Below are 27,744 nucleotides of genomic sequence, written 5' to 3'. Positions count from 1 at the left end.
CACTTTGGACCAGACTCTGACATCCTTTGGAGGACAGTCTCCCTTGGGAGTGTTGTTCTCTGCTGTGCAGAGAAATCCTTCTGCATGGTGCTCTGCAGGGCTAGAGAAAACCCAACTCCTAGACCACCATGGGAATCAGCAAGTACAGAAGAGTATCACACTGACAGAACATCCCGTTAATACCAAAGATGCTTAGCTGAAGCAGTCTTCTGGCACATTCTCTGTGGGAAGTGAAATGGAAGTCAAATCCAGATTTCCCCAAGCTTCTTCATGCCCCTCCCGTTATTCTCGCTCCGCTCTGGTACTTTCTTCCTTGGTGCTTTTGCTCCTCCTCATCCAGCCTTTTCACCCTTGCTCAGGCTGCAGTACGYGGATCAGCGTCACTCCGGCTTGGATTGTCTGGTTCTTTTCCACGTCTGTTACCTTTGGTTTTTCTACCTAGAGTAAAAAATCCAGAGAGCAAAGGCTTTCCCAGAGTTCCCCTCTGAAGCTGCCCCCTTTTGCAGCAAGCCTGGAGCAGCGTTCCCCCACAAAACATGTTCTCAAGAGTGTGCGCGTTTAAAACAAACAAGCAAAGGAGGATAAGTGATTTTTGCAGGAGGAATAATCAAAATTGTATTTTACCATTTGGTGGTCTAGAAGAATAAATTGATGGTTGCATAACATGGAATTTTCTGAAACCTGTGTGTCGCTGGCCAGTGGTTAAGCAATCAAGTCGGGGGGGGGGGGGTGCGTGTGTGAAGACAGACTGCTTGATTTTTTCCTCCTTGAAGACCAAGGAGGAGGAAAGGATGTTTGAGAAAAAACCTCTCTGATGTCCAGATCACACAAGGTCCCTCAACCAGGCAGACTTATGAAGAGATTTGTATGGTGCTATAGTGTTTTAATGTATCAACTACAAATGGTCCCAGAAAAATTTCATTCATTTGGAGAAAATACAAGATAGTGGTGCAGCAAATGTACTTGTGCTTTTCCTATCGAGAAACTGCTGTTGTCAGTTTGAGCCTTTGGTGTGGACTGTAGTTGTATCCCTTTCCAAAGGCCTCCCACAGTTGCCACTGCAGGGATACAGAATCACAGAGGTTTAATACTGCCCATGGTCCATCCTCTGGCCGGTGACTCCTTCATCCTTTTCACTACCGCAGCGTYGGAGGGGCTGCACCGCGTTTTGCCTGCTTTGCCAGCCGGCCCGACACAAAGTGAGCATGAGGCAGCTGTGAATTAGTCCTGGAGATTTTGACAGTGGAGTGAGGGGTAATGCATGTATGTGAACTGCTTGTGATTAATATCAAGTGTGGCTTTTTTTAGCAAGAAGCTGTCATCTTCAAAGCCCCCCCCCAATCTTGCTCATTAATTTTAATTTTTTTTCTAGTCTTCCTGTTAAAAATGAATTCTTAATGAGTGCTTCTGCTGTTTAAAATGCCTCAAATTCCCCCTGTAATGATGCCTCTCCATCAAACTGAAAACACATTCTTCGTAAACAAAAAACAAGACCTTGTGGCATGCAATTTACATACCTTCTGCGCCAGCTCTTAATTTATAGTATTTAAATTTATYTTTATTTTTTTTCTGTCTGTTTCACCCTGGTTATGCTGAGTGAACACATGATGTTGATCGTTAGTTATCATTTATTTTTTACTTGGTCTCTGTTAAAAGAAAGTTTGTTCATATAAAAGCACTATTTGTGGTCCCTCCGTCTCTGAAGTTTGCAGAAAGTTTAGCTTGTTAGTAGCAAGTGTTTTTTCTTAGCACCTGTGTTTCACTATAGTTTGGGGGCTGGGAAATGTATTCTAATAATTGTTGTCAGTATTTTAAAAGTCCATTCCTACTCTTGGACAGAAGTTTTAATCCCATCGACATGGGCACAAACAAAATCATTAGCTAGTAAGTTCAGCTCCAGTTGGTATCAGAGGAAGCTTTGCAGTAGTTGCCTGTTTTCCACTGGTACGTACAGAGAAAAACTAGTCTCTCTGTAGTGTATTTGTAGTCTCTTTAGTATAGACCCAACAGCCATGAATGGCAGAGCAGAAGCAGAAGGCAAAACCTGGGATGAAAATCCGTCAGCGTGTTGCCACCTGTCTGAGCAAGCGGACTGGACGGTAAGGAGCTGCAAAGGCACCGCAGCAGTTCGGGAGCTGTTGATGCGGCGTGGCACCGGTCCCCAGCACGGCGGCCAGCKCTGCGCCTGGCCCTGCTGACGCTCCCGCTGAGGGTAGGAAGCGTGTCTGCGGAGCACCGTGCTCCCTCGCTTCCCAGCTACCCGAATACACGGCGGCTTCAGCTGGAACGAATGAATAAAACATGATTTTAAAACCATCTTAAAAACCTCTTTTACCCTGCTATATCCTCAAGATGGAAGGGGAGCAACCTCAGGTGGAAGTACGCCTTTCTTCATTGAGCTCAGCCTTGACGGCCAGAAGTCTCTACAGACAGTTGTTGTGTCTTGAGTTCTGGTCACCCAGTCCAAAACCCAGACCTTCCCTGATGAGGTCTCAGATTGGGGTTCAGATATGCTCATCACTTTGAAAAATGCCCTGCTCCGATACCAAATCACGGTGTTGCCTTAACTAGGTCATTTGCCATTAAGTGTTCAGGGCTAACTAGCCCTGGGAGCCCAGGGGGAGATGCAGACCTCTCAGAGCCGCGTATTTAAGTTTGTGGCATTCAGAACTACCAGTGAGATGAATGAGGGCGTCCAAGCTTCTGACTCGTGTTCTTTGCTGCCTTTGCCCCACTGCTTGCAGGCTCTCCACAGAAACTTTATTTGTTTTAGTTTTGAGGGGCCTTAAAAGCTAAGATGTGCCTTTCTGGAAATCCTGTGCTTTGAGCTCTTGAGCTAGGAACTCTGTTGTAAGTGAAAGCATTAGAAACTTTGCATGAGAAGGAGCTAATTTCCAAAGCGTTTTGGTTCTGTTTGGGCAGAGTCTGCTACTCCGTTTTATTGTAACTTTGACTTGACTTTATAACCAACAGGCAGGAGATGTGTTGCCTCCTGACAGCAAGGGTAAACCAGGACTACAGGGGGAGAGGGGAGCTGTCTATGCTGTAGATAAAGAATTGTTTGTATATCAAAAAACTGTGATAGAAATGAGGAGGACTCCTAATGGAAGCCAAACAATTTACTCATGCAGCAGAGGAAGGTGTAATTTCCAATCTGAAGCACTTTAGGGGCCTTCATCTGCCTTTTGCCATGTACTGGCTGTCATTTTATTTCCAGGAGTTATATTCTGCGTCTACCAGCACAGCTGCAATCTGCACCCACTGCTGTGCTAGCCCGTAAATCCCTGCAGCTGGTTACGTGCTCTGAGTTGCTGTGTGCAGTCTGACTGTGCTCCCAAGGACCCTTCCTGCCGGCACCTGGTCCCCGCATACAGCCCGGGAAATGTATTTCTCCTGCCCCTCCGTGAGATTTCCTTGCTGGTTTCCATCTGCATTTCTATCTGCTATTAGAGGTCTCTGTACAACTGGATCTCCTCCRTGTGTGGCTATCAGGGAGATACAAATCAGTACATAGTTTTTGTTGTAATATAACCTGTTTAGTAATTAGGCAGGGAGATACACCCTTGGCTTTAAGGTGTGCTGGTGATAGAAGAACTGTGAAATGGAAAACATTTTTTTAATATCTCTTGTTTTTTCCACTGGCCTAAATGCAAGTTTCACTGAAGTATATTCCTCAGGAAATTTGATTAAAATACTCAYTTCAAATGAATTAGTAAGTTTGGGTCTGGTTTCTGCTTCCAATTTCATGATCAGGATGCTGTTTTATGAATGTACTGGGCTTTCCATGCATCTGTTCGTTTTTTCAGTATTTCAGTGACTCATTTGGGGGTAAGGAATTTTTCAAAAACAGGTTATTAGCAAAACCATTCATACTTGTTGCTGTTTTAAAATCACTGTTCCGAGTTTGTTTCCCTTGTTCCCTCGGTTGTATGGGTTACCCTCTCATTGACCGTAACTTTTGAAGCAGGTAAGAGAGTTTGCTGTGACAAATAATGAGCAGCGTATGCCCTTGTTCTTACATAAGCAAAGGGTAGGCACAGAAAACCCCCTGTCCCTCAACCAAGACAGCTAGAAGGGTACAGAATTAGCTGAACAAAGTGACCACTAGGCTCTAGACAGGCATTTGCAGCGTTTGACTGCTTTGTGCCTACAAAACTAATCCTGACTGCGTGTATGACTCACTGAGAACTATCACATTACCAAACCGAAGCAAATACAAAGCAACAACTGGAGGTACGCACAAGCTTGGTGAAGACAGAAAGATGACTGTAGGGCACATCGTTACAATGACTATATCCCATTTCTCTGTATGCCATCGAGAAGCCAGTTTTGCTSTCAATCCCATTTACTCTAATGGAGGTTATGCCTGCATTACAGGCAGCAGAGTAGGCTGTGTGAAAATGGGTGGTCAGAGATGCTGTAGCGCATTCAGGTAGATGTTGCCAAAGCACCCGCGCCCCATCTTGCTGAGCTAAATAAGTCATAGCTCAGGCCTGGCTTCTTTTTATTTGTTTCTTTTATTTTGATTGTTTAAGAGCCAACACTGAGTAGACTGAAGATGCAAGAAATAGCCTTGTGGCATGAAGGGTGAGGGTGGAGGTCAGGAGGAAGGACTACAACCTTTCCCTTGGGGTTCATGGACTGTACAGCTTAGAAGGAAATAAGATCTCTGCTCCTGCAGTCACATTGCACCTTCTGATGGTATTTGGCTTTGGCATGATGTCCTTAAAACTTCTGCTTCTCAGCTCTTCTCTTTCACTGACAGGTTCATAATCTGCTAAATCAAATCATTTTCTTAAAGGATATTCTGCTGCTGACAGAGAGGCTGAACATGGTAGAAAAGAAATGGTCTCCAGATTTTTTGCTGTTAACCTCCCTTGTCAGACAGCAGGCAGGGCACGTTCCTCGCTGCCCCACCAAGTGGGACCCAGCGCTCTGGCCCACATCGCTAAGCAAACAGCTGCAGCGGCATAAGATGTTAACGTCCTGCTACTGCTTATTACTGCCCCCATGGCAGGGGTGGCAGAAGAGACCATGCGTCAGGTGCATTAGCACAAGCTTACCGTTATTTGTGGTTTAAACTGATAGGCTGGGTAGTAAATGGGAGCTGCTGAAGTGCAGGGGCAGGGTTCACTTGTGTTGATTCTGCTGCGGGAGGAAAAACCTCTGGAAAAGGAATCACGTGAGTAAGTGGGGGCAAGTACTATCAATAGCCCAGCGAAGGTAAGAAGCAGCCCTAGCTCCCTCGTTCCCCTCAGTGGCGGCTGCTTTTGTGCAGGAGAATATTAAGACCTAAGCAGGTCTTAATTTCCTTCATATTGTTTGTATCCCCCTTTTTACAGGTGAAGACAAGCAGTGAGAGGCAAGGTGATGTTCTGAAGGTCAAAAAGGAAACGTGTCTAAAGGCTTGGCTCTCAGGCCAAGACTGCTGTGATCTGTATGGACAGACATGCTGGTCAGCAAGGAGAGTTTTCACTTATCTGCTGATTATTTGGAATTTGGGGGATTCCCCATAGGACATATATAGGAACAAACTAGCTGGAATAGTGGTTGAAACATGAGCTTCCTGCAGTAAGTGACCTGAGAACTGTCTCCATTTAGTCCAGGCCATCTCATTCTGGACTAAGAGTTTCTTTTTTGTCATAGAATTTAATACCCTTTCAGACTTAAGCCAAGTGGGGAAAGACAGTTTTTAGTCCACTCCCTGTGCAGAGCAATTTGGGAATACTTATTTCTTTTAAAATTGGCTTTCTTGTGCAGAGAAAGAACTAGCTATGTAGATGCGAAGAGGATGTATTTTGCCCTTTGAATTGTAGAGAGGAAAGAAACCTGCTTTGGAGAACTAAAGCCAGCCTCCGTACAAAACCAAAGGCAAATTCAAAGGTGCAGGAGCATAAACACTGCTAAGTGCGAAGAAATGGCCTTTTGTGATAAGTTGCTGAGCCTGATCTAGCCGTATTGCTGATTCATAGCGTGTGCAACCGAACGACTGCAGCTGCAGCGAGTGCCRCGGGAGGCCCGCCAGGAGGGGCTAAGCAAAGGAAGGTGAGGGTTGGGACTGCAGTTGCAGTTACAGCCCCGGGTAAATCTATGCCTGGTTTTGTGCCATGAGGTTATTGATCCTAAGGAGAGAATAGGCTGTTTCCTGTAATCTGTTGTGGGGCGCRGAGAGAGAGACTAAGGTGTGGGGGGTTTGACTTTAATTTGGGTCACAGCCCTTCCTCGTATTTGTATGGCACATATTGCTCTGTGTATTTTTAAGTAARTGGAGGAATGTATTTAGCTGGGTTGCTCCCAAAAGTCAGGAGAACTCTCTAAGCGCAGTCTGCAAAGTTTTCTCACCCAGTCCCTGTTGTTGCTGGGACCCGTTGCTGCAGTGTGGTGCAGCTCCTGCCTTCCTCTTGTCTGCGGGAGCAGCTTTTCCTGTGAACTGAGGTCAGCCATTTGCAGAGTCCTTAGCAYGGTCTAAGCCTGATTTCTGACTGAAGCTCAGTTTTGGGGGGCTGTGAAAGGCATGTCTTTAGTGAGCTACATGGGTCTGTGTGTCCAAGGCTCTGATGCATACTTATAAGTCATTCTTATTAAAGCTAATCAGTTATAGGCACCGTCTGTCACCCAGAGCAGCTGTTTGTCTCCTAAATGAGAATTCCCACACCTGCGCCTGCCCTCATTACTGCTACATCCCGACCACATGCCCTCTTGCTTGCTCCYTTCCCTTCCCTTCCGCAGCATGCTATAGCTGGAAGTCAAAGGCAGAAATTTCTCCGGCCTGTAGGTGCTGTGTGTGCCATGTGACAGTTCAGAGGGAAGCCTTATGGTCCAGCGGCTGGAGCAAACGTCCACGAGCCTGGCAGTGCCTGAGATGTGATGCTGGCTAAGCAGCTGACTGTGTGGCCTTGGGCAAGTCACTTGACCTCTGTGGGCCTCAGTTAACCCAGCTGGAAAATTGGGTAAAAAGCAGAAACCTCAATGCTGTGTCTGAGCCGAGTTCTCCTGGGGAAARATATAAATGGCAGGAGGGTGGATGTTTACTGCTCCAGGCTTATGAATTATGGGAGGTATTTGGATGACTGGAAGTGCCAACTGGTGTAAATAACTGGTGCCCAGGTGCACGTAGAGGCTGGTGACAGAAATTGATGGCAGTGTTCCCTAGAGAAGAACATGCCTGGGTTTTGTCTCAGGTCAGGCACGTGCCATGTTTAGAAGAGAGGTAGTGGACAGCTGTGACCAGAGTTTAGTGAATGACTGGTATACTCGTGCTAGGAGGCTTTTTATTCCTTAAAGCCTGATCTTTCACTTTTGGAACATCCCTGATTTTCCTGGAATATTGGGGGACTATGAGACTAATTAGAAGTATATTCGGTATAACTCAATAGACTGAATTCTCTAGGATTTGCAAGTATCTGTGAAGTAAATAAAAGGGGAGAGGAGGGGAAGGTAGTAGGTGTAAAAGCAAATCTCAGGAAGAAAACCAGGTAAAAAGAGGAAAGTCAGACCCTGTGGCTACTATTTCCTTTAAAATATTCTGGCACAGTAGGTTGGCTTGTGAGTTAGAGCTAGAAGCAACGTGGTCCAGAGAGATGCACAAGTTGCTCCCAAAAATTTCACCTGTAGCCTTCCATGAGGCTTTGGATCAGGAACTTCCCTGTGATTTCAGTCCTGTGGCTCCAGGCTGCTGTTTCCCAGCCTAGCTCAGTCCCTCCTGCGTGCTTTTCTCATTCAAGTCCTGAATCTCCCAGCAACTCTCACTGTTCAATTTCTCCTGGTAAACTAAAATACGGGCACTTTGCAGATAGTTTGGTAGATATATCTTAACCTATCAGGAAAAGTGATGGGTAAGCAAAGACATTGCATGTTGAAAGAGCTCCCCTCTCCACTCTCATCTCCTCCACTTCCTTCAAGCAGCAAGACTGACTTGGAGCTAGCGTTTGCTTTTGCTGTAGGGAGGTATGGTATCCAGTCCAGAGAAAGAAAGTGGCACAGCGTGAAATTCAGGCATAAACTTCAGCCAGAAATGAAATTATTTAAATGGCAATAAAGATTCATTCTACTCCTCACAAATTGCCCCATGCAGCCTGAGTGGCATTTTTCCCAGTTCCAGTCCAGAGGGATTCATATTAAGAGCAGACCCGTCCGTGCTCCAGAGTAACATTAATCATTGGCCAAGGTCAGCAGGACGGAGCTTGCAGTAGTGAAGTATGTTTACCTTGTATCGTTCCTGGTTGTCTTTTTTTGTCTGTCCAGTTTGGTTCCCCTGCGTGTGTTCACCAGCTTGTGCCATCCGTGCCTTCCCTCCCTCCCTTTTTAACTTAGTGATAATTGACATTGCTGAATTCAGAGGCAGGCACTTTATCTTGTCAGCTAGGTGCCAGTTTATCTAATCCTGGGCTGACGCGCTTGGCTTTAGGCTGGGCTGTCACTTGCCCTGAGCTGTGCACCTGTGTGAGGTGCTCTGCCCACCTCATTTGTACTGGCCCCCACCCGTTGCCAGTGCTTCTTGCAGGCTGTCTGCTACAGAGAAAGGAAAGAGGGGAGCCTACGTTAGCAAGAGCCTGCCTAGAAGGATGAGGAGGAAGAGGAGCAGGAAACAGTAATAAATTACTAAGTCATCACTGTGAGCCATCTGCAGAAATCCCCATGACAATACAGGCACTGGGGATATTGCTTGTAAGCAGTGCTGTTAACACCTTCTGCAGAGGAAAAGCTTTGTGAACACCCACTGATCCCAGAGAAGGCACCCACTGGAAGCCAACTTTGCAGCAGGCATTAATAATCCCGTAGAACAATACGTGCCAGTTAGAAATAGTAGCGCTATTTATTTCCAGAGCTCTCTTGGGGAAGCTGCGGAGGGGGCTGGTCTTCTGTATTTCTGATAGACACTTATTTATCCAGATCTTTTATATAAAAAGTCCGTTAACAGAATGATACAGGGCAGATGATAGGCTTTAAAATTATTACTGTGTTATTTTGCATAGACTTGGCTGAAGCATGAGTGTGGTATTGTACCAGTAGTTAGGAACAGGCAATCCTTACTCCAAATGTTACCATCCCAATAGTCAAATACAGGATAGATGAAGTGAAGTGACATACTGGGCATCACAAGGAAAGTCAGTGGCAGAGGTAGAGAAGAAAGCAGGTCTTCTGGCTCCTGGCTTAATGCCCCATCTGCTATATCATGTGCTCTGTGCAAGCACTGCTTTTCAGTAGAGAGTTTCACAGTGCTTTGCAAGAACTGAATGAATCACCACCAGAATCCCATGAAGAATTCATGAATGAATCTCTGCCACAGTCTTAAGAAATGAGTGTTCTTGTTCCCAGCTGTAGGAACTTGAGGCACAGCTAATGGCTGACCCAAGGTAAATGGCAAACCAACCCCCAAGGTTTTCACTCCTGATCCTTTTCAAATATTATTTAAAATATTAGTAGCTGATGACAGGCCTACTGTTCCCCTTTTTCATGGGGAAGGAATCGCTCAACAACAGGCTGCTAAATCTAGCCCACGAGTCTTTGACCACTTCTGCCTATGTGTAGAGGACTTGGAGGAAACTAGTTTTTTGTTTGTTTGTTTTAATGTGTTCTTCCCTACCTGGAAAACTGCCTTGTCACTAGAGAGCGTGGCCTAGCCTAGCAACTAGGAGAAGTAGGTCTGGTATGACCAGTGTGAGTCACATGAAGCTTCATCCATTCATTGAAACATTCCCCAAGACAGACTGACTTGTCTTCTGCTCCCTAGGTGGCATTCCTGCCTTTCCACCTCTTGTTACTGCCCCAGAGACCTCCAGCTCTTGTGACTTTAGGCTGCACAGGGGTCTGAAAGACTTTGGGACATTTTTGTGACTTTGGTGCAATTCCGTAGAGTCCGAAATTTGAGACAGGCAACTCAGCTTGGCCCCTGTGCCTGCTGTTGCTGATTGAAGGCAAAGCCACAAGCTGTCCCTGGAGAATCATGCAGTGATGACTCCTGCTTGGCAGAGAGAAAAGGGTTTAGATCCTGTTTGTTTACCTTGAGAAGAAGGTTGGTGTCTCTGTTTATATCAGTGAATGTTTGTCCAAGTGCACTGACTTTCCAGGGAAAATGCGTGCTATACAAAACACCTGACATCTGCTGAGTTTCAGGTGCCTGCCAAATTCTGCCCTGTCCCAGGTGTGCGTATTCCCTATGAAGCTGTTGCTGCCAGCACAGTGACAACATACTACAAGTAGAAGAGAAGCTGGTGATGATCAGTCCCACTGATAGCCGTGCTGGCCGAGTCAGATTGCGTTGCCACGCGCTCAGTCCCCTGCTTATCGCAGCATGCAGCTGCGTGCTACTGGAACCAGCTCTAGGAGCGCTTGTGCCTTTCTCCTGGAGGATTTAATAAGCCCTGCATATTATACAGGAATTAGGTAGTGTCTCTTTAAGCAATTTGTAAACCCCCAAGAGCGTTCTTGATATTTTTTTTTCTTCCTTGCAGAAGCCACCAGAACGAATCCGAGCAGTAGTTCATGTAGGTAGTAGGGCTTTGCTTATTTATATCCAGCAGAAACTGTGATTTTGAATGGAACGGTGTCCATGTGACTTCTTATTTCTGATGTTGTGCAGAGAGCAAATATGCAATCCTCTCATGACATACCTAGTCTGCAGAGGTCTGCCTGTGCGGTGAAGGTGTGCAGCTCCTCCAAAACCTCAGCACTGCTTAACTTTGTTGCTGAGCATCAGGCACCAAGAGCACCTCCCGTTTCAGATCAGCAGGGGCACAGCGTAGAGCTGACCTTGCTCCTCTTTCAGATGGAGCATCTGCTTAAACACTGTTCTCATATATTCTAATTAAAATAAAAGAGCAAATTAACAGATCATAAAGGTAAACTTTATTCTTAAAAGCAAATATTAGCAGCAGGTAGYAAAAAGAGCTAAATCTTTATTTCAGAGCATTGTAGGTAAGTAAATATTTATCAGTATAATTAAGCTGGTATAAATATGAGCTCATCTGTGACTTTCCTCTACCAGTCCTTTTCCTCCATCTCTACTAGAGAGAGCATTTACCTGTTGTTATCAGCCCTTTCACTCCAYCGTAATCTGCTTCTGAGTACAGGATCCTCTTTTCTTTCCAATGATTAATCCTCTAGAAAGGCATCAGTGAAGAGAGCTACCAGATTATCATTTAGGAACTTCCCACTAAGGGGTGAAAAAAGGTTTCTTCGTTCTTATGGAGAAAACAGAAAGCAAATGCATACGATCATTTATGGTGTAGTTCCACTGAACGGAGCAGAAAGGTTCCTGTTAATGAGTAAGGAATTCCTGAAATGAGTGAACTCCTGAGAAAAGGATAAAAATGGATGCCCGTAGTTAGTTTCCATCTGATGTCCCAGATACTCTTAGCACAGTCCTGGCTGCGTACTGGCCTCCTGTTGACCTTGGCTATCTCCCGAGCACACAGGGCTTGAGAAGTGATTAGGGAATGGCAGCCAGCGTGAGTGGGGAGGCAATTAAATGATTGCGGCAGAAGGTTTAAAGTGAACCAAAGGAAGTACTTTTTTGCATAACGCCATCATTAGATTGTGCAGAGTCATGGGAGCCGGGTGCATGTGTAGGTTCAAAAAGGAGTTCAGACGAGGTGGTCTGGAGACGTGCTCCAGCTCAGGAGCTCTCCAGGTTGCTGACTGCCAGAGGCTGAGGGGTAGATGCACTACGGAGGCATGGCTCCCTTGCTGCTCTGCCTGTCAGCGCGTTTGCACAAATGGTGGCTACTGGTGTCTGCTAGGAAGTCACTGGACTAGCTAGACCTCTGGTCTGACTCAGTATGGCTGTTTTTATGGTCTTAAGTCACTTCACAGTCACCTCTACCTCCCTTCCCAGTATCTGTAAGGCTAGAACTGTGTATTTTTGTGCTTAGATGCATCAAAACAAAGGCATGATCTTAGATGGGACGCTAGCAAAATACAAATACTAATGATATTAATCATTTTATTATTAGTCATATTATTTAAAACATATTTCAAAAATGGATCTCATCAACAGTGACTTAAAATAACTTCCTTAATTAAATTATAAGCCCAGAATCAGATGAATCAATAAATCCTTATTTATTTATTTATTTATTATTACGGTGTTGGTAAATTTGGCCCTGACTTTTGACGGCCGAGTACACACGGAACTGCTCCATTTGGCCTGCTGCTTTGGAGCTGCTGTGGCTGCTCAGGCCCCGCCGTGGGCTGTCAGGAGCTCTGCAGGAGGCCGCCGGCCTGTGCCGTCATGTGCAGAGCGTGGACGAGCGAAGCAGCTCCGTCGTGGAGGGTGGGAGGAGGCACCGCATGTCGCGCAAGGTGGTCGTAGCTTCCCTGTGGCTTCCCTGCTCTCGGTAGGATGATAGGGCTCCTCGTTTGCTTGTAGCGGAACAGATATTTGGTGCGCGTGCTCGTTGCTATGAGGAAAACGCCCTTTGGAGCAGGTGATCATCTGAAGAGCTCCTTTGGTGGATAAAAGGCATTGGGGCTTTGACTGAGTGGAAGATGTATTCATTGCAGATTCACTTTCATTCATAGGGTTTTTTGTTGTTGTTTTGGGTTTTTTTAAGCTGTCAGTGTGTATGGGAGCTTGGCTTTGTATATAATCCCCATGCTCTGTGAGAACGCATTGAAAAAAATTAAATGTGTGATTTGCCGTATGTATTGATTGAATGTGCTTAGGGCTGAAAATCCTGGGATTTTTTTCAAGTTCCCGTCGGGCATCATGAGAACCTGGAGCTGATTGCACCGGGGGCTGGATAGCGGGCAGGAGAGCTGCACGCTTCTCCCTCGCAGCTCCCCCAGGGCACTTCAGCCTTGCCTTGCCCTCCCGGCCCGCGGGACCCACGGAGCACCGCGGCCTTAGCTCCCGTCATCCCTCTCTTTGCCTCTTCTGACCTTCTCCCCCTTCCTGTTGCGCTGTCTGCGCTCCCCGTTCTCGCTCGGGAGATCGTGTTTCTGGTGATGTGGCTAAACCTCCTGTGTGTCTGGACACAAAGTCACCCAGTTAATGTCACTTAGGGCTAAAGTGACCCTGCAACCCAGAATTGCGCAGTGAAATGCTGGAGTGCGAGACTGAGACATCACCAGAGGCTTTTCTCCTGCTTCCCTGATTTTTCAGGCTTCTTCCTGTGATTTGTGTTTAGCAAAGTTGGTACCCAGTTGCTGAGAATATTTCGGTTCCCCCCCAGTCCTGAAGCGCAACATTTGGAGAGGGAGGAGGAGAGAAAGAGCAGTTCTTGTGACCTTTAGTTTGTTCTTGTCTTTCCTGCCAAGGGAGCCGAAGGCCCTTTAGAGGGACCGGTGGGCGCTGCTCAGTGCTTTCCCAGCCCCGGTGCGCGCATGATGGATCGCTCCAGCTGCACATGCTCTCTCATGCTCTCTCCAATGCATCGTTATGTGTTAGCCCCGTTCTGGCGAGCAGCAGTATTTAGGATTGTGCAAGGATGCCTTTAGGATGTGTGTTGATTTGCTCATAAACAGGAGAGATGGAGGGACTGCAGAGCGAGGGAATGAGAACTGGGTCAGGCAGAAGCTTCCAAAAAGCTCAGCTTATTTGGAGAAGAGCAGAAGAAGCCAGAATAACAAACCGTAGGACAGGGAAATTGATTCCCCCTTCCCTCTTCATCATACCCTCCTCCGGGTAAACCTGTTTCGGTTGATAGTGAATATTTCATGCAGTGCTGAGCGTTTTCCAAACTGTGGTGTCCTAGTTTTTTCCACCTCCAGCCCCAAAGGAATGTTTTTACATCATGGAGCTTTATTTTTGGGAAGGGGAGGAGGGAGCGGAGGCTGCAGGCTTGCAAAGAGACGGCAACAAAGCCTGGTTCAGAGAACAGCTTGGCTCAGATGTCTCGGCTGTGAATCTCACCTCCTCTCCTTTGCTCCCTCCAGAAAGCTCAGCGAAAAGGGTCTGCTCCCAAGGGCTTGAAACGCAGTTCCAGGCAGAATAAAATAACCCTAAAAATGGCACCCTGTCTCTGCCTGTGTCTGCTCTCTGTGCGTTGCAGTAGTCATAGCTGCTTAGTTAGCTGACAAAAACAAGCTGCTGTTGCTGTCGGCACTGCAGGGCCGGTATAGCTACAGAACGGAAAAGCRATATCTGTTCTGCTGCGTGCGCCAGCACCCGGCAACTGCCTCGTTCCTCCTTCCGTGGCGATTATCCCTTCAGGAAAGAGGTGGAACTGAGCTTTTTCCCTCTTTGCCCCCTTCCCTCCCCTCCATGTTGAGAGACCAGCTAAAAGTTTGCTGGTCTGACAGTGAGAGTCCAAAAGCCTTTCACGGCCTGATCTGGTGCCTGCTAGGGTCATTCTTGAGTCTTTGAGCTAGTTGCAGAAGGGCTTAGGTCAGGCTCCTTGTCCTTTAAAGGAAACCCTCAACCCCCCCGGGCTATTTAGGGAGCAGGGTTTGGAGCGTTGTCTGCCATTCTGTCTCAGTGTCTTACTCCTTCTTTTGAAATCAGTATTTTAAAGGTTTCCAGAACAGTTTCCACACACGTTCTTGTGAGGCTGGTGGAAGGTGCCTGGCTGAAGCTGGGACCTTGCACAGCACAGTGCTGCTGCCGGCTCTGAAAGGGCTGCAGCAGAGTGAGGCGCCCGCTGCTCTGCCTCTGTGCACAACAGCAGGGGCCCCTCCAAAGTCTGCAGTAATTTCCATGGCTCATTCCAGCTTCTCTCTCTGCTTGTTGCAGCGATAGCAGTTGCATGCGTTTTTCTTGCTGTTCCATTCAGAAGTGTGCTGATGAAACCAGCATCTTCAGAGAGATCCTGAAGACGTGTGATCCTGTGAAGATTTGTGCCTTAATTATTGATGGGCATGAGCCGAACAGCCCCGAGCCTCTTGTTGTCCTCCACCTCAACGAACTCTGAAGGAGTCTGAGATCTCAGACCCTGATCCAGATCTGAGTTTCACACGTGCTTCTTCCCTTTGTGACAGGCTGAACAACTGTGAATCCTGGAAGAGTCCCAGCGCCTCAATATGCTTACTCATATTAGCCTCTAAAAAGCACACTTTACCTGACTGGCTGAATTAGCAGCTACTGTAACCAAGATAGCAGCGCAGCAGTTCAGAGTCTGACTCACCCCTATTATGGGCTGCAAAGCCCAGCGCTTGGGCTGCCTGATTCCCCAGACAGCCTCTCCGCTGCTGCCTCGCCACGCTCGCCCTTGGGGCTTGCTGCCCCTTATGAAGGGGCACAAAGCGGCGGAGCTTTTTCCTCAGACCRCTGAGCTGGAGCTCTGGATCCCCTGCTGCCCCTACGTCAGTCTGTGAGCTGAAGCACTTGCTGCGCGGCTCGTTAGGCCACAGCAAGCTGTGTTCCTGCACCCTGAAGGACATGGGGCAGGGGCAAAGAAGGTCACTGCTTGGTTCGAGTTAATGGTTTAGGTGCAGGATTTGGGTTGGTAGGAAAAGGACTGAAGGTGGTGATGGTGCAGCTTTGTTTTGTGGTGACTCTTGTCCCCTTGCAGAGGAGGGGAGAGGAAGAACGATTCTTCATGTGGTGGAGGCAGGAGGAGAGCTGTGGAATATCCCCAAAGAGCGTGCTCCACCTCCACAGCATTACAAAACAGCGGTTCAGCAGGGGACGCAGAAGCGTTTAGGGAAACTGCAGCTGAAACTAAGCAAACCTTTCAGTCTACTTATCGCAGCGTTTGCAGTCCCTGCTTCAAGGAGAAACAATGAATAATAATAATAATAATAATAAAAAATCTTGCAAAAGGAAATAGTATCCATCTAGAGCACTGGATGGAATAAAAAGCAACAAACAAAATCACTAGCTCCTGCTTTAGAAACTGTTGTTAAAAATAAACCATCATTCAGTGCTGCAGTGCTGCCAGTACCTCCCTGCAGAGAGCAGGAGACCCAGAATCCTGCCCATCGCTGCCTTCCCTGTGCAGGCTGTAGAGTTAACAGCTCTCTGTTGTCATGACAAAGATTCTCCGCTTTCTAGCGTGAAGCTGACTGTATTATTACTAGTCTACCTGTAATGCCAGCTGCCCTCACTCCCAGATCACGAGGCGCTGTATTTTCCTGTGCTCAGAGCGCCGTGCTGGGTCTCTACCTGTGTCTGTCTTCCAAGAGGACAGTTTGCTGCCTCCTGCTTCTATGCCCCTTTCGTGGTACGAGTGAGGACCRGAGCAGCAGCAAAGTGCACCAGAACCAACCCCAGATCAAGTGCTCAGCCCTGACAGCGTGCTTTGACCTTGCGTTTTGCTGCATGGGGTATGTTGCAGACTTTACCCCGAACCACTTCATTCTCTGGGGGCTGTAAGTCAAATTAGCAGTGACGTTTGACATTTGAAACGTAGCATTTTTGATCTGTGTTTGGCAGAGGGTGTGTCTTATCTTGTTACACTAATGTCAATATCCTAGTATTATATATGTATATAAAAAGAAAGCAAGGGACCATCTTGGAGTGTTTATAACCTAAACAGGCGATGCAGGTAAAAGGGCGGAAAAATGTGGAAGAAGTTGGATATCTCATTTTCTCCATTCTCTAAATAGTGAGCCAAGGCATAGGTAGATTACATGACCTGTCCAGGATAAAAGAAACTATTCAAAACATTGGAAATTGAACCTAGACTTTGAGTCCTACACCAGCCCCTTAACCTCAAGCCCCCCATCCCAGGGCTGAGCAAGCCAGGATTCATTCCGTGCTTCCCAGAGAGGTTCGCCGGAGTCAATCACACGCCCAGCGAGTGACTCTGGGATCCTTGGGCAGGTTTATGACTTCCTTTGGCCGTCGTACCAGATACTGCTGGCTTTCTGTTTTGCAGCCTAAGGTCAGGCAACATTGAAAYGTTGAAGCTAGTTTCACTTTGACTTTTTTATTTAAACAGACGATCCTTTCGGCTTCARCCCTGCCCCATGAAACTTCCAGATTTCAGCTTGTTCTCATTTTGTAGGAGATATGTCAAGGATGGGTTTGGATGCTGACCTTGCTCAGATTCAAATTTAGAACTAGGTATATACATCCTGGTTCACATCTTTGATTTTTGTTTTAATATTATTGCTATTTTGTACGTATGTTTACGCCAAAAACGATACATGTCTGTTATATGGGGTGCTTTTCTTCCATGGGAAATACTTAGAACATGTTTGCTGTAACGAGACTGACTGCTCTCACCTCCAATGGGACTTAGCAGCTGCCTGACAGCACCTCCAAAATTTGGGAGGCCTAGATTTGTCAGAGGGGCTCAACTTCCATAACCACGCCAGATTTTCATTAAATGCAACCGACTGTAGTGTCCACTGGCTCCTGAGCATCTTGAAAATCCTATTTTTGTATAGTGCCTAATTGGAAAGTGGGTTCTTCTTAAAATCTCAGCTGTGGGTAGTTCAGCAGCTGAAAATCTGTCTCCAGGGTGCTTAAAGTGGAGAACCCCAAATTATTGAACGTTTTTTGAAAATGTAGGCATTACCTTCTGCTGCCACCCACAGGAGAGCTGTCTCAGGGGAAACATCCTTTTCCTTAAGGGGATTCCTGATGGAGGAGTTGTCAGCATCTGGAGAAACTCCCACTAGCTGTACCTCAGTTCCCAGAGGGAGGTGAATATTAAATATGAGCACTACTGCGGAAAACTTTATAATGTTTTTCAATGGTGATTTTTTTAAATGTTAACGATTGCATTTTTTAAAAAAAATCTCATTTGAGAAGAAGCTTTTGGCTAAAAAATTTTTCACCTTAATGTAAGAAAGTCCCCCGTGCTCCAGTTTGAAGAATATTTTTTTCAGGCAGGAGAAGGGTGCCTGCGCGTCGCGAGACCCTGACCCCAGGTGGGTTCGCACAGGCAGGTCGCTTCACGGCCACTGACAGCAGTCCCCAGCGAGGAGGGTCCCGAGGAAAACCTGATTGGGAAGGAGAGGAAGATGATGATTGCTCCTGAAAAGACCACCACGTGCCTGGCTGCTCCTAGACCTGGTTTGGGGAGGGGGGTTGGCTGGAGGGAAAGAAAGGGCTGCGAGGGTAAGTTAGCGCCCAGCAAACACTGCAGTGTTTGAATGGAGCTGGCGGGCAGGCAAAACTCCTATGCGAAGGTCGGAAAAGCACCCTGAGTGTGTCGGAGCTGGCTTAGGAGCCTCTGGAAAGCAGTCAGGCTTCTTCATTTCTCTCCGGATTCTCGCTGCTTTCTGTTTGTCCTGCAGGACAAAATGCCCCTTTGTAGGGACGACGCGTGACGCTGAAGCGTTCCTTGTTGCTGTCCGTGTGCGGGCAGTGGTGCAGAGGGAACAGGAGCGCTGACGTCACTGCATCTGTTTTGTGCCAGCGCGTGGGGTCATGGGGAGCTCCCTGATGTTTCTGTTGATTAGCTGAAAAATGGGAACGTGTCTTATTACATTTTGGAGATGCTTGGCAGTCATGTTCTGCTTGCGGACAGATCGCCTTTTCGGGAAAGCCATTACGGAACGAGGACTTCCCTGTTGGCCCCGCACACCGCGTTTTGCCGAGCGGTTGCGCTTGTCGGGAGCTCGAAGGGCAGAGCTGCTTCCTCAGGCGCTCTGCTGCATCAGGAGGAGTGGCGACAGAGATGCGTGTCTCCAAGGGTAAATCAGAGTAGCCTCRCAGATGTTGTAACTTCTGCTTTGCTTCTCATGGTTTTGTATTCGGGGGCTACAAGAGAGCAGCAGTTGTGCTTAACCCACCGACCTGGTGCTTTCACGTGTCTCTGACGTATCTGGGTAGGAAGCTGGCACGGGATCTTTGGTCCAACTCTGCAAAGATTACAGGGGCCTTTTGCATGGGAGGTTGTTTCCGTACATGCATTTTAAGGCCTTGCTGCGCCAGAACGTCAGCGTAACAGAGAGCCAGCCACAGGCGCTGTAAGGACTGCAGTGCAACTCCTTTTCCTGATTTTTAAGGTCAGAACCTGTATTCCTATGTGGCAGCACAGAAGAAAAAAGGAAGTTTCCCTTTAAAGGCAGTCGGGGAAGGGAGAAAAGCCTTACGTAGCAAGGAGGAGGCAACATCCTCCGTCTTTAGGTGTCTGCGGCAGTGGCAGTAGCAGTCGCGTCCCAAATGATTAATGAGCAGACCGGCTGGATGTGAGGAGCGGCGCCCCAGCCCGTCGCAGACCTCGCTGTGGGGATCCCCCGGGGAGGCGGCGGCGGCGGCTCCGCTCCGGCAGGGGAGTGGGGGTGGCTCAGCAAGAGCTGGCGGCGCAGAAGGCAGCAGCTCCTAATGGGGCTGATGTCTTAATCATCTTAGTGGGCTGGTGGCTCTGGCAAAGACTTATCTCGCRCCCCCATACTGCTGCAGTGAACAAAGGCGTTGAGAAGCGTAGCTTGACCCGGTGGCGTTAGGTAGGTAGGTTTGGGGCTGGAAAAAGCAACTCTATTTCAAGAGATGTAAGAAGGGGAAGGATGAAGGAAAGAAGGGAATTCTCCAGCCCTGATTAAAAATAAAATACAACTCGCGTTTTAACCCCTTGGCTGATTCGTTCTGCTGGTTTAGGTTCACTCCTGCAAAATCCAGGTGGTGCCTCAAGGAAAACGAGGGCACTTCAAGAAGGCGCCCCAGTTTTGCATGGCAGAATGATGGCTATATATAGGCCCTCCTAGGCAGCATGGTAAACTGCGTTTGGCAGCACTTGAGGCATTAAGCAATTGTTCAGTATAGGCGCCTGCTCGGTCCCTGGTGCACTGTGAAAAGCAAAGCAAAGTCTGCACAGGACTTGGAGCCAGCTGGGAGACCAGGCAAAGCGGCAGGCAGCAGGGGTGGCTTCGGAGCAGAACCAACATACCAATAATAAAGTCTTTTGGCCAAACAGGACTTGGGGTAGATGTATGCTCACCCATGAAGGCAATCCCCTCAGGTCATCTGAAAATCCTTTTGGTTGAATAAGCAATCTGAGGGAGAAAAAATTAGGCTGGGCGAGCTGCTTCTGGCCTAAATTTGAAAATCACGCTCATTCATTCATATAAACCCTCTGTAGACTCTTAGAGTCACGTTTCATCTCTGAAGTCCTGGGTTTGCAGTGTAACATCGGACACTTCTCCCAGGAGAAGGAAAACTACTATAAACCAGGTAGTTAAGTGGGGATTCAGGTCTAAAGGAGATCAGCAGCAGACCAGTGCTGCTGAAGAGGCAAATGGAGGTGCTGACTCTATCCGGAGAGCAGTTTGGAATTGGCTGAGAGAATTTGCCCCCACACATGCAGAAGGATGAGGAAGGGACAGAGCTATGCACCACAGCTTTCCTTTCCCTCTACGAGGGCTGTTGCCTTATTTGACAGTGTTCAGACTGCTTTTAAGGGAGGGCTGTTTGCCTTGTTTTTTCTTGTTTTGCTTATACTCTGTTTCAGATTTAAAGAATTGCTTCATATTTCCTTAATGGGAGTATATCAGAGCTGTGTGCTGTATATTTTTTCCCTAAATGAAGCTTCTGTTCATTTGTTTAAAGACAGAACTAAGAAACTCAGGACTTCAGTAGGCAGGCAGCAATCTCCTCTCCTGCGGGCCGTTAACTGACTGATTATTCGCAGATCATGAGCAAGGTGAGGGATGAGAGAGAGACAACAGCGTTTCTGGGATTTTGGTATGCCTGGAGAGTGCTAAATTATACCCGGTGGAGACATCTCAGGTTCCTCACACAGGATGCTGTTCCCACATAAGGAACTGGGTCGACAGTGCCTTGCTCCCTGGGTAAATGTAGACATATCCAAAGGGATCTCACAAAAGAAGTAGCTCTACAAAATGCGTGTTGAAATGTGTCAGAAGTAAGGACTATACCCGCTTCTCGGCTGGCTGCCGAGAACACTCAAATTAAATGTGTTTCTCATGTATAGGTTTGCAAGAAGTTACAAGGTAAAATTTTCACCGTCTTACATCACTTCACTGTTTTTCTATTACTTGCAAGTAGACCCCAGACTATGTAATAATGGTGCAGACTAAAGGATACTCTTAAAAAACTTTGTTCAGATGGAAGTAAAATATTTTCTACCAATTGAGGTCCCTGGTCACACTGAAGGAGAGCCTAAAAAAGGTCGTTATTACTGAAGACTTTCAATGAAAAAATCACTTTTGCCTCAGAAAAAAGTGGCATGGGACAGAAAAGGTTAACAATTTAGAGAGCAGCACTGCAAGCATAAGAATGCAAAAACAGAAAAAGAGTTGTCTGAAAAAGGCACTCTCAATTCCTAGAATTTCACAGAATGTAGTTATTCCTGAGTGACTTCTGTGGTGGCATAAGGAATCCACCCCAAAATAAAAAACAGGCTCCCAGTTTGGATGTGTAACATTACCCTAATCTAAATATGGGAACATGTAGGCAGCAGAATGTTGCCAAAGGACATGACAAAACTCTAGAATAACCCCAGATTGTCCACTCAGGATAGAGTGAGACACTTACTGAAGGAGCGAAAAATGCTTTGGCTCCGTTTGGTCGCTCCATAGCCCTCTGAAGAGAAGAGGGCTGGCCTCCTAAAACCACCACAGCTTCTTCTTGGCTGCTCTTCTGACCTGTCTCACTGAATGGCATGGAGCAATAATTGTAAGACCCTTAGAAACAAGAGCGGCTTGCTAGTATCACTATGTTCCTCTGGCGAGCAAAATTTGAGATGGGTTTGGGGCAAATTCCCACAGGGCCCTGCAAGGATTCTTTGTAGGAAACCCTTTGGTCATCTCATCTCCCTGGACCCGCCAAACTGTGTCCAGCACAGTACAACGAAAAGAAGGAATCTTCTCCTGCTGTCCCGTGGTGCCATGCAACAACCCACGGAAAGAAAATCCTGTACCTAGAGTGTACATTTCAGACTCAGAGGAGGCACCGTGAATAGGGAGCCTTGCTGTATTGGCACAGGAATCGGCTTGAGGGTAGAAGGCAGTAGATGGGTGAAACTTCTGAGCCACATGCAAATCCATATTATAAAACTGTGCAATACAGTATAAACCCTGGCATCGTACATGTGATAATGTAATGATTGCCTCCCCCTGTATGTCTTTAGGTTTTGCATCCAGAGGGAGTTCTGTATGATGCAAGGACAGCGTGTCTGTGGTACTTTCCTCCCAAATACCTTTGCATAAGCCAAGATTCAGCACAGGAGCCGAGCAGCATGGGCGCTCTCCTCCTATCTGAGGTTACTGCTGGGTTTCCTCAGCATGGCAAGATTTTTTTATTTTTTTATTTTTTTGTCTGTCCCATGTTTGTGTGGGAGGCAGTAAAAGCTTTTCATAGAGGGCTTTCTCTATTGGCAAGAAAGGAGCTAATTATGTCTTGTATAAAGAGATGTATTTGGTTTTCTTTTCAGTTGAGAGAGGATGACATGAACAACATCCTTTGCTTTTTCATTCCAAAACTCCGTTGTGATCATATTGCTGAGTCTTTGAAAACTCCCTGATTCACAGGTTGTTTTTTGCATGTTCCAAACATCTGGGAACAAGGTTCAGCTGACTGATAAATGTGAACCCTGGCAGAAAATGCTGAGAAATTTGGGGGGGAGTAGATCTAGCCCAGCTGTCCATTTCAGATAATGCTGGTTCCAAATTTAGCCTGCCATTTTGTTAGCAAATTGTTTTCAAGCACTTTTTAATCTGCACATGTAAGTGTTATCATAAGTACTTGGCAAGTGCAAGGGATTTTGGATTGGACTGTGAAAATCGACAGGCTGCTAGTATATGTGCCAAAGCATCCCAAGGTGCATGGGCCTAAAATGGTGCGATTTAAGTGAACCCCAGTCTTCTAATTTCTTCTGCTTTTGTAATGCTGCCTCAGCCTCTTTCAGGAAAAGCTGGAGCAAGCATATCCAGCCAGTCTGCTCTTTTCAGAGAATGAGCTAAACTCATCTGGCTATCATTAGAGCTTTCCTCTTGTTTCTTCCATGTCATTTTTGAGTCATTAACCCTTTCTTTAGCAATACGTTATCCCCTGACATAGCAAGGTGTTGCCTCCTGTCCTTGCTCTTCATCAGAAGCCAAATAACTTTGAACTCTTTATTAGATGTGTTGCTTAGGGCAGATAGGAAGGAATGGGAACAGCATCAGGTAAGCAATGACGCTTAAAGGCAGCCATACTGAAGATGCAGGACCTGTAACAGAACCTTCAGAAATAATGAAAATATCACCTTCCTCACGTTCCGAATGCTTTCATTTCTCTCTTCTTCCTGGTCTCCATGCAGTAAGGTTGTGTTGGTGGGTGCGTCTGCATTGCAGTATACTGTTGGTCATGTAAGTGTAGGTTGCTTCAGAGTGACATAGGTAATTCAACAGAGAAATTTATACTGCAGAAGTGACAATCGCTATGTGGAAGAGATCATCTCTTTTAGGATAGGGAGTTCTTTCAGCTCTGATCTAGTCTGATAAAACTAAAGAATTCTCCATTAGGACTTGGAAAGACTCAGGAAGACTGCGGGGTGGTATGAATGGGATCTGCAAAGTAATGTTCTAGAGACAGCTTCAGAAATAACAGGGGAGACCTCAGATTACAAGACCCGTCACGAGGGACTAGAACTAAAGATGGAATTTGTCATTTATTGTTGTCTAACTCTGGTCTCATTTAATAGTAAAATTCCTACTACCTTTACCAGAAAGTGGTAGGCCAATGCTAAGTGCTTCTGAAAGTCCAACCAGACTGAATATTGCATTGGAAAATATCACGAAGATGTGAAGCAATCCTGTATTTGACCTGAGAGAATTTGCTGGAGAACTTTGTAGGTCTTTCCTATCACATTTCTCTCATCATCTCATGCTATTTTTAATCATCTGTGAATGTCTAATTCTGCCAAAGTAGAAAGAATAGTTTTCTCTTTTCTGAAGRTAATTGTCTATTGTAACTGTCTCTTTCTTTTCATGGAGGATAACTTGCTGAAGAGCAAGACTGGGGGACTGAAAGGCATGTAGGCATCATGGTCAGCTTGGTCTCAGCAAGCCCTCATGGGAGTTCGCTAGTACTGTGTATAGAAAGCAGGTGTCTTTGGGGTGTGTCACCAAGAATGTGAGAAAGTTATGTTACATGGCTGCAAAATATGGTATGCTGACCTGTCCCCTCCCCACCAGCATGTCACTGTACCTGCAGGGCTGTGAGCTCCCCTCCCAAGGTATGCTCTAAGGTTTTGGATCAAGATTTCTGATTCCAAACTAGTCTATGGCTGTTTGTAAGCTGTAAATGTAACCTGGATGTAGGAGTTGCCTTTTGTGGTTTGTTTCTGTATTTGTTAGAAGAGCAAGAAGGGATTTCTCCCTTTGGGAGGTTTGCTGTATTCAGTGAACATCCAAGGTATGAATATTTGCCATTTATTGCTATCCAAATCTCTGTGATTCTTTTTTTTGGGGGGGGGAGGGGACAGAAAGAAGGGGAGCAGGTGACTCATTCTGTTACTTAATGTCTACTAGAGTTAGTTTGACTGGGCCCCTTAAGGATGATCTCAGAAGTGTCTAAGCTGTCTTTTCTAAGGGAAGTGTGGACAATATGGAGAAGGAATCACTTGGCATATCCTCAGTAACATTGCCTGTTCTGAGATGCTCAGTAGCCTCTCTTCACAACGTWGTTTGTAAACCTCCTTTGCTGAGAGGTTTCTTGATCCTGATACTCATGTTAGTTGATTGGCTGCAAGATGTCAGCAGCACCTACAGCAATAAAGGACTGGTGTGTGATGGGAAGGATATGCTGGAGAAGAGCAGAGATAAAATGACTGAGAAACAAAATGTTCCTTCATTGCTGTCTTTGATCTCTTAGCTCCAACTGTGAGAGATCCTGGATGCTGATGGCAGGAATCGACTAATTTTCTGCTGCTTCTGTTGCTTGTACAAAACAGTGGAAGATGTTGTCTTCACTGAGGGGAGTACAAGTTTTTCTGTAATGTCTTCTGTTGCAGGCTGAACCCAAGGAGAGACAGGGAGTGAGTACAGGCAGCCTCAAGACTGAGGCAAAATAGGCGCTTTTATTTCTCCCTCTCCTCTCTTTCTGTCTCTTGCTTTGTACTCCCCTCCCTGCCTCGTTAGCAATCATTTTTCCAGATTAAAACACAGCAGAAAGCTCCCAGCCAGAGCTGCTGTTTGCTGCCTTCATGATGTTGAAGCAGATGTGCCAGACACCATGGCGAAAGTTGTTGCGTCAGGACTAGCGTCATCTTGAAAGCTTGTGTTATTCCTCAGCACTGCGATGTGGTAGTTGAAGGGAGGGGATCAGCTTTGCAGCATCCATTGAACTGTCTAGCAACTGATTTTAATTCAGAATGGAGAATGAGACTGAGTCCATAAAAATCATTTTACTGTGCAAGTCACCAAAGAGTCGAGAGTAACAGGTTTTGAGCCCCGCTGCATTGACTAGTTTCAAACAGGTAGCCCAGAGATGAAGATATTTAGAGGTCACTGCTGGTTTCCCATGCTGTTCAGGCTTGTCTTGCAAGACGTGAAAAGACATGTTTGTGGTGCAGGTGGGTCTGCAATAGAAGGTTTTAGTCGCATGTCTGTGTGAGTGGGCASGGATGTTTGGAACTGAAGGGCTAGTTTATGTCATTATAGAGATGCACCAGATTTTTAAGGACCTACCACCTATAAAAGGGACCACGTTCTGATAGAAATTGGTATCAAACATCAAATATTGAAAAGTCTGACCCAGGGTTATGCATATTGAATTCATTTCCCCTATTATCATCCAGATTCATATTCTACATCTCTCTCACCCCAGGAAAGTAAATGGATAGGAGATGGTTTGGTCCTTGGGAGAGCTTGGAATGGGATATCGCTTATTGTCTCTCCTTCGAATAAATCCATAGTGAGGAAATGCAGAGACTGCATAGACAGAGACCAAAGCAGGAGCAATGTCTGTGAAGAAGTGCATTCTTCAAACATAGTCTGTGCGCAGACCACTCATATTATGAATAAAGCAGACTGATTTCAACATCATGAATAAATAGCTCTTGGGATCAGTGTACCTAAGCTAGGATGGACTTAATGTAGCTGGTGCAGGTCAGGCTGGAGTTACTGTTCACAGTACAGTGTGATAAGCCATTGCAAACCTGCCACGGAAGATGAGCTGGGCTGAAGGGTGTGCGTGGCCTCCCTGAATCTGCACCCGCTGGCTCTGCAGTTTGGCAGAACATCAGCTGTTGGTTCCTCTGTCTGTGGCTGCCAGGCCTCCCCTCAAGGCTCCCTCTCTWCTGAGGAGGGAGAAGTGCAAACATGAACTTTGCGCGACTGTGTTGCCCGTGGCCTTTTTGCAGATCCTGGATGAGGTCCATGCTGCTGTTTGTCTGGGACCATGTCCCTCTGGGAGGTGCACTTGTGCTTCAACAGCATGTTTAGAAAATGGAAACAAAGGGGAGAGCTGTGGGTTGCTGCCGTCCCTGTTTCCAATGCTGCCAGCTCTGAGGGACTACCAGAGATGGAGAATCCCTTCCAGTAACCTGCTGTTTGCTTCTCCCCAGTTTTATTAACTTACCTGAAATGAGATCCTGATATACACGTACATGCAAATACCAATCTAAAGAGTCAAGGGGCACCCAAAAGGAAAGGATAGAAGGATATAGAAGAATACCTAAAATCACGTTATATGTTTTCCACTCTTTGAAATGATTGATGTCATTAGATTTGCTTCTCAGCCTTTTGTGGAACAGTGCAGGGCATGGGCTGAGCCTGAGGTTTGGACAGGGCTTTGGCAGTCTGCCTTGGATCTCCACAAAGTTCCAGCTCTTCTGCCCTCTCCTGGACCATTTGTTATCTGCCTGATTTCTCAAGAAACCAGAGATGGCTATTAAGGAAAGATATAGAGAAGGAAACAACAGCAATCCTATCGATTACTTCAGGAAGAGTATTAGGGAGAAAGTGTAGAGGACGTTTGTGTAAGATAATGCTAAAGAGCTGAGCAAAGCTAGTGTGACTAATGGAGAGGAAGAGGGAGAAAGAGGCTAGCTGAGACAAGTAGGAAATGGTGGAAAGTTTATCCTTGGAAGCTTTTCCTAAAATGTCCTTTATAATTTCTCTTCCTACTGATGATGGGCTACCCGAAGGATCCATCATGGTACTGTCAGCATCTCTTCACTGTTCATTCCCTTTCCCRGATGCTCTTCATGCTCTTGGGAATCCCTCTGCCTTATCATATTCTCTACTARTGCTTTCAGAAGCTCTGTGTTGTATTTTTGGCAGAACTTTACGCTGCGCTATGCTGTACTGTCTCCTTTGTGCTTGCTCGTATTCCCAATGTGGGATACAGAGTCTCCTGTATCCTCCACCCGGTCTCGGCTCGGACATTCCACTGTTGTGTTCAGTGCTGCCCACGTGAAATCTATAATGTCTCTATTCCTCCCTCTCAGCTCTGTATTAAAGAGCTCTGCAACTTTGTTATTTGAAGTTGAGCTCTCCATACTGCTCAGTTTTCCAGTCTCTCTCTCCTCAGTGCATACTTTTTTGTTATCTGAGCATAGCAACCCATAAGGCATTAGAAGTTCTTGAGAAGTTCTGAGAAATATCACTATCTTCAACTGAAGGAAAATGGGTTGTGGATTGTACTCCTTTCCTGCATTCCTGCACAGGACCAGTTAGACTTCCTACTCTTGTATTCTTCAATGTAGAAGTCTGTGAACTGAGCCAAGAGAAAGCAGTGTCTAAATGATTGCTCATGAGGCCTGTGTCAAAGGCATAAGTTTGTAGAGGGTTGGTGGTCCCCCAGGAAAAAAAAAAACTTTGGTTGAATAGTGCCTACAACATTACTTGAGTTAAATTCCTGGATTTGAGGTGACCATTACTGTTTGGTGTGGCAGGGAGAGTTGCAGGACTGGGCACTCTGATTTGGAGCAGCAAGTATCAGCATTATCAGCCTGTGGCGGC

At 46.4% G+C, this 27,744-nt stretch overlaps 1 protein-coding gene and 1 long non-coding RNA gene across 8 annotated transcripts in view; one reads left to right on the top strand and one right to left on the bottom strand.

Moving 5' to 3' along the window:
• BRSK2 (BR serine/threonine kinase 2) overlaps positions 1-27,744 on the top strand; it is a 163,052-nt gene that overhangs the window by 19,382 nt on the left and 115,926 nt on the right. The gene's annotated exons all lie outside the window — the stretch shown is intronic.
• On the bottom strand, positions 16,796-19,137 carry LOC112971232. The gene is made up of 2 exons (XR_003255276.1): positions 18,931-19,137; positions 16,796-17,832 (listed from the first exon to the last, which is right to left on the bottom strand). It is a non-coding gene; the product is annotated as an uncharacterized LOC112971232 (long non-coding RNA).

Source organism: Apteryx rowi, unplaced genomic scaffold (genome assembly GCF_003343035.1).
Source record: "Apteryx rowi isolate R43461 unplaced genomic scaffold, aptRow1 scaffold_430, whole genome shotgun sequence".
Classification (NCBI taxonomy): Eukaryota; Metazoa; Chordata; class Aves; order Apterygiformes; family Apterygidae; genus Apteryx; species Apteryx rowi.
The sequence above is the reverse complement of the archived record's forward strand: the minus strand, read 5'-3'. Positions and strand labels throughout refer to the sequence as shown.